General features: G+C 30.0%; 1 protein-coding gene across 1 annotated transcript in view; it reads right to left on the bottom strand.

Annotated features, from left to right (window-relative positions):
* Positions 1-5,292: 5,292 nt before the first annotated feature.
* Positions 5,293-7,668, bottom strand: part of il11ra (interleukin 11 receptor subunit alpha) — a 66,987-nt gene continuing 64,611 nt past the window's right edge. Inside the window, exon 12 of the mRNA XM_073829992.1 lies at positions 5,293-6,341. The gene's annotated coding sequence lies outside the window, so the exon portion shown is untranslated. The remainder of the gene's footprint in view (positions 6,342-7,668) is intronic.

Here is a 7,668-nt window from a genome sequence, read left to right as displayed (position 1 = left end):
CAAGAAATAAAGTCAGATTTGTGAGATACAAACTCACATTAGCCAGTAAAAAGTCAGAATTGCAAGAAAAAAAAAGATTTATGATATAACTCGCAATTGCAAGAAAAAAAGAATTGCGCGATACATTTGAGAGAAAAGTCAGAATTGCAAGAAAAAATGTCAGTTTTGTGAGAAAAGTCAGAATTGTGAGTTTATATCATACAACTCTGAGAAAAAAGTCAGAATTGCGAGAAAATGGTCAGAATTGCGAAAAAAAAGTCAGAATTGTGAGATAAATTCGCATTTGCGAGAAAATAGAATTGCGAGATGAAAACTTGCATTTGCGAGAATAATCTGAATTGTGAGTTTGTATCTCAATTCTGAGAAAAAAGTCAGAATTGCGAGAAAAAGTCAGAATAGCAAGATATAAACTCGCAATGGCAAGAAAAAAAAAGTCAGAATTCTGAGATACTAGCTCACATTTTTTTTAATCTAATCTAATTGAATCTAATCTAATCTAAAATTCAAGAGAAAAATCAGAATTGTGAGTTTGTATCTCACAACTCTGAGAAAAAGTCAGGATTTCCTGCAAGAAAAAAATAACCGCGAGATGACTCTTTTTAAATGTAAGTTTGTATCTCACAGTTCTGACTTTTTTTCTTGTAGTCATAATTTTATATCCCATAAATATTTATAAATATTTATTTTTTCGCAATTCTGACTTTTTTTCTTGCAAATGCGAGTTTGTATTTGACAATTCTGTCTTTTCTCTTAAATGTGAGTTTGTATCTCAGAATTGTGAAAAAAAAGTCAGAATTGCCAAATACAAACTTGCATTTGCAAGAAAAAAAAATTGATTTGTAAGATATAAACTTGCAATTGCAAGAAAAAAAGTCCGAATTGTCAGATACAAACTCGCATTTGTGAGAAAAAAAGTCTAAATTACGGAAAGAAGTCAGAATTGCAGATTCAAACTTGCATTTGTGAGAAAAAAAAGTCAGAATTGCAGATACAAACTTGCATTTGTGAGAGAAAAAAGTCCGAATTGCAAGAAAAAAAGTCAAAATTGGGACATGCTAACTCGCGTTTGTGAGAAAAAAAGTCAGAAAAAAAAAAAAAAAGTCAAAATTGGGACATACAAACTCGCGTTTGTGAGAAAAAAAGTCAGAATTGCAGATACAAACTTGCATTTGTGAGAGAAAAAAGTCCGAATTGCAAGAAAAAAAGTCAAAATTGGGACATACAAACTCGCGTTTGTGAGAAAAAAAGTCAGAAAAAAAAAAAAAAAGTCAAAATTGGGACATACAAACTCGCGTTTGTGAGAAAAAAAGTCAGAAAAAAAAAAAAAAAAGTCAAAATTGGGACATACAAACTCGCGTTTGTGAGAAAAAAAGTCAGAATTGCAGATACAAACTTGCATTTGTGAGAGAAAAAAGTCCGAATTGCAAGAAAAAAAGTCAAAATTGGGACATGCTAACTCGCGTTTGTGAGAAAAAAAGTCAGAAAAAAAAAAAAAAAGTCAAAATTGGGACATACAAACTCGCGTTTGTGAGAAAAAAAGTCAGAATTGCAAAAAAAATCTGATTTGTGAGATATAAACTTACAATTGCAAGAAAAATAGAATTGCGAGATACAAACTCACATTTAAGAAAAAAGTCCGAATTGCAAAATACAAGCTTGCATTTGCAAGAAAAAAAGTAAAATGGCCAGATACAAATTCGCATTGGTGAGGGGGGAAAAAAAAATCAGATTTGCAGAAAAAGTCAGATTTGTGAGATACAAACTCGCATTTGTGAGAAAAAAGTCAGAATTGCAAGAAAAAAAAGTTAGAATTCCGATATATAAACTCACAATTGTGAGGAAAAAAAAGTCACAATTGCCAGATACAGTCGCGAGAAAAATAGTCAGAATTACAGAAAGTAGTAAAAATTTCCAGATCCAAACTTGCATTTGCGAGAAAAAAAATCAGAATTGCAGAAACAGGTCAGATTTGTGAGAAAAAAAGTCAGAATTGCAGAAACAGGTCAGATTTGTGAGAAAAAAAAGTCAGAATTGCGAGAAAAAAGTCATAATTGTGAGAAAAAAAAAATGTCAAAATTGGGAGATACAAACTTGCATTTTAAGAGAAAAGTCATAATTGTGAGTTTTTTCAGTCAGAATTGTGAGATTAAAAACTTGCAATAACAATTCATTAAATTATTATTATTCAGTGGCGGAAATGGGCTTCCATAGCTTTTAAGTAGTCATTTTTGTTTACTTTGCATGACAAACAATTTAGCCCTTATGCATTGCTGAAAAACCTAAAATGACTGACCTTTAAAAACTATGCTATATTATCACCAGATGTTGGATTCCACCTTTTTGTCAACTTGTTTTCTTATAATTAGCAAAGGTTACTTCTTTCTTTCTTTCTGGAACAGACTAGTCGTAGGCCTTGCTGATCTAAGCTCAGTTTTTGAGTGGAAACAAAGCATTATTTGTTTATAATTTTGGCAATATTGACTCAGCTGAGGTAATATCCACAAAATGAGCTGCATGATGAGCTCAGAACAGTGAAACCTATGATCAATCAGCTCCAGAAAGAAATACAAAACCTGTGCTAATTGAAAGAAAACATATTTGTAAGATGATCGAATACAATATTTGTTAGTAATATTGCATAACAGGAAATTCACGGTGGTATTCCGGTGGTGTTGCCACATGGCGTCCCATGTCAAATCTGGATCCTGAAACAAAACCAGTTGAGAACCACGAATGTTTCTGATCATCATGTCAATCCAACTAAATTACCGACCAAATCTCACATGCTTTAATCAAAGCAGGAAAGGAAGAATATATGACCGACTAAACCAAGAGTATCGTCTTAAACATGACTGACTGATATTTTTTATACATCCATTGGAAATGGTATTATGAATACTTAAAGAGAAGTATCATTATATCAGAAGAGCACCAATCCCATAGGCCACAATGCAGTATGAATACTACAAAAACACAAATCATCTTGCTGGTGGAACAGAAACAGGCAGAATGGTGCAAAATGCATGAAAGAAATGTACAAAAAAACATCTGGCAAACATCTTCAGTCAATTATCAGAATTGATCACAGTGACATTTTTTTATAAAATGACCCCAGTTATTTTTAGTTGCACTTTTGGTCTTTATATAACATTGCTGTTATCGAGAAGAAACCCAAATGAATAGGAATTTGGTGCCAAAGCCAGATTAGGAGTTTGTATGTTTAGAAAAAAAAAAAGAAGAAGAAGCAAAAAAACTGATACATATGGAAGCTGTTTTTCCATCACATTATAGGGAAGAAAAAAAAACTTTTTTCTGAGTTTGCGTTTATATCTTACAATTTTGTATTCTTTTTGCACTATGTTAACTTGGGATGCTATAAAGTCAAGATTGTATAAATTAAGAATTGTTAGATCATGTAAACTCATAATTGTGGGGGGAAAAGTCAGACTTGCGAGATATTTTCAATTCTGAGAAGTTGGAATTCGAAATTACCTCTTTTATTTTTTTTTTTATTTATTAAACAGAAATGTGAATGTAAACTTAGAACTGTGGGGGAAAAGTAAGAATTGCGAGAGGAATAAAAAGGATTGGGAGATATAAACACTTCTGAGAAAAATAAATAAAATAAAAAACTGTAAGATATTTAATTCTAAGAAGTTGGAACTGTGAGATATAAACCTACCTCTTATTTATTTATTTATTTGTTTATTAATTTATGATGTAAACTCAGAATTGTGGGGTGGAAAGTCAGAATTACAAGGAAAAAAAATAATTATATAGATATAAACTCTTATTTCTGAGAAAAAGAAATCTTAAAGTTCTGAGAAGTTGGAATTGTGAGATATAAAATTACCTCTTATTATTTTTTTTTACACAGAATTGTGAAGATGACAACTCAGAATTGTAGGAAAAAGTCAGAATTACAAAAAATAATAATAATAATAATAATTGTGTGATATAAACTCACTTCTGAGAAAAATAAAATAAAATCTTCAATTCTAAGAAGTTAGAATCTGGAGATATAAACTTGAAATTACCCATTTAATTTAATATTTTATTTAAGATGTAAACTCAGAATTGTGGGGGAAAAGTCAGATTTACTAGGGAAAAAAACAGATTTGTGATTCTAGATGTAAACTTAGAATTGTGGGGAAAAAGTCAGAATTGCAATAATAATAATAATTGTGAGATATAAATTTACAATTTACAAACTCGCAAGAATTTTGAGATATAAACTCACTTCTGAGAAATTTTAAGTAAATTTTAAATAATTTTTAAGTAAAAATTTTAAGAAGAAGTTGGAATCATGAGATCTATACTTGAAATTACCTCTTTAATTAATTAATTTAAGATGTATAAGTCATAATTGCAAGGGAAAAAAGAAAATTGTGAGATATAAACTCCAACTTCTGAGAAAAATAAATAAATGAAATCTTCAGTTCTCAGAAGTCGGAATTGTGAGATAAACTCAAAATTACCTCAAAGTTACACAGAATTGTGAAGATTTCAACTCAGAATTGTAGAAAAAAAGTAAAAAAAAAAAAAAAAAGAAAAAAAGAAAAAAAAAATATATGCAATATATATTTTATTCTGAGCAGCTGGAATTGTGATTTATAAACTTGCAATTCACAAACTCGCAAGAATTGTGGAAAAAAAGTCAGAATTGCGAGGGAAAAAACAGAATTGTGAGATATAAACTCACTTCTGAGAAAAAATAATTGCAAGATATCTTCAATTCTAAGTTGGAATCGTGAGACATAAACTTAAAATGGCCTCTTTTATTTATTCATTTATTTTTTTAAGATGTAAACTCAGAATTGTAGGGGAAAAGTCATAATTGCAATGGAAAAAAAAGACAAAATTGTGAAATATAAACGCCAACTTCTGAGAAAAATAAATAAATAAATGAAACCTGCTGGAATTGTGAGATATAAACTCAAAATGACCTTAAAATTACACAGAATTGTAAAGATGTCAACTCAGAATTATAGAAAAAAAAAAGTCAGAATTGTGAAAAAAAGTATTGTGGAATACTTAAAAAAAAATATATATATATATTTAAAACAAATAAATAAGAATCGAGAGAAATTCTGAGCAGGTATGATTGTAAGATATAAACAGAACTGTGAAAATATCCAGAGTCACAATTACCGTTTTCATTCTTTTATCCCACGGATAAAAAACAAGCTTCCATATCCATATTCCAGACTATAACCACTTTATCTTCATTTGGACACCATTCCTTATTTTTGTTTGTTTGTACCTATAGGAAAGATACGCATACTAAAACCGTATAATTCAATAAAATCATATATTTAAAAAGTCTAACAAAAAACGCATGCATTGAGCTTTATGTCACTGGAGAGCAATGTACAACAGAGCAGTACGCTGTATTATACAATATAACTGCATAAATGTATAACAATATCATTTTATAGATGAGCTTCGATAGAATTTAATATCGTGAATATCTATTAGCTTCAACAAAGAAACAATCAGCTTTAATCACCTTACAAATGTATATATATGACACCGTAAGACTGATTTACATTCATGTCTCCATTCAATGCGGACAAAATGCCAAAAGAGTCAAAGAAATGAAACGCATTTATTGCATTGAAGGTCCTGTTTTGTCGAACACCAGCTCACCGAAAGTTGCCCGTTTGTATCCGATGCTGACGTTTACTGTCAAGACATGAAATGCACTTTATGGGAGTTTATTGCCGAGAACTTGATGCTTTAGATGCCACATCTGGTTGGAAACCAATCAACTGCAGATGTGTCCACCTGTTATGAGCGGCGTTTTCTGAGAAGAAATCTCGCAGGAAGAAAGACAAAGCAGTCTTTGTCTCTCCGGAGAAAGACCGCCGTCCATTGCTGGAACGCCAAGACAGCCAACTTTTTGTCTTCCAACGTTAGCAGCTGTCTAAAGGTTACAGACTGTCTTTTTCGCCAGTTGAGTGATTGAGGAGTGAAACGCCACTTTCTCCATAATGCCCCAAATAGTGCGCATGAGCCTTTTACAGCATCGCATGTGTCAGGAGTCCAGTGGAGTGAGGGGAATATCGGGAAGAATGAGCAATACAAAAATATGTTTTTTTCGCTGTTCTGGAATATGCCTGGTGCATTGAAAAGTACAGGTGGAAGGATATCCTTGTGTTTTTCGGTTGCATTGTGCTACATTGGAGACTGTACATGTTCACAGTTCACGGGACTGAGAGTCCGTCCTCTGAGAGGCCGAGAGAAGAGGTGGATTGTGGGTAATGGAGTCTGTCAGTGGTGGTGATTCCCTATACTGATGCCCTATGAGGGCCGAACTGGAGACTGCCAACTTCTCAAATCTAGAGTTAATAAACAACAAAGTTAAACGGCTTTAGAGCAGCAATTCTGTAACAAAACACAATGTGAAATATCTACAAATAATTTGAATAAATAAATATGCTATACACTACAGTAACGATGCTGAAAATTCAGCTTTGCATCACAGAAATAAATTACATTTTACAATATATTAAAATAGAAATCAATTATTTTAAATTGTAATAATATTTCACATTTTTACACATTATAACTAAAATGTAAAAAAACAAAAAATCTTACTGACCCCAAACTTTTTAACAGTAGTGTATTTGATTGTATATTTTGTATTTGCTTTGAACATATTTTATTTTGCCCTAAAAATTTAGTTTAAATGTAAAAAAAAACATGAACAATTAATAAAATAAATGAATAAAATAAAATAAAAATATTACAATTACAACAATTTTTGCAAAAAATACTAATTTTATAATTATTTATCCACCCTCATGTCTTTTGAAACAAGAATGCGGTTATATTTTTACTTAAAATAAATAAATTAATAATAATAATAATAATAATAATAATAATAATAATAATAATAAATTAAATAAAAATTTGAACAATTCTTCCAAAAATACTAATTTTATAATTATTAATCCACCCTCATGTCTTTTGAATAAATAAATAAATCATAAAAATGAATAGAATAAAATAAAAAATAATTAGAACAATTCTTGCAAAAATGCTAATTTTATAATTATTTATCCACCTTCATGTCTTTTGAAACAAGAATGCTGTTATATTTTTACTTAAAATAAATAAATATGAATAAAAATTAAAAAAATTAAAATGTGAACACTTATTCCAAAAATACTAATTTTATAATTATTAATACACCTCATGTCTTTTAAATAAATAAATAAATCATACAAACGAATAAAATAAAATAAAATAAAATGGGAACAATTCTTGCAAAAATACTAATTTTATAATTATTTATCCACCCTCATGTCTTTTGAAACTTGAATGCTGTTTTATTTTTACTTAAAATAAATAAATAAATAAATAACAACAGTTATTCATATTCAGAATGACTATGAGTATAATAATAATTGTACGCTAAATAAATAACAGCATACATATTTGGAATGACATGAGAGTGAGTAAACAATAACAATGATCATTTTCAATCAGCTAATAATTATTACATCATGTGGGAGAGTTAGGAAGATTACAGGCTAATATAGAGCAGGCGTTTCTCATATAAATCATTGTGTTTACATCTTCACGTTTTCCCACTTGAGTCATAAATTCAGATCTAAAGACGCAAAGTGAGCAGATGCTGTCTATGACTTCAGTTTTTTTGCT

Source organism: Garra rufa, chromosome 23 (assembly GCF_049309525.1).
Source record: "Garra rufa chromosome 23, GarRuf1.0, whole genome shotgun sequence".
In the NCBI taxonomy this organism is placed as follows: domain Eukaryota; kingdom Metazoa; phylum Chordata; class Actinopteri; order Cypriniformes; family Cyprinidae; genus Garra; species Garra rufa.
This window is presented reverse-complemented; position numbering and strand designations above follow the sequence as displayed.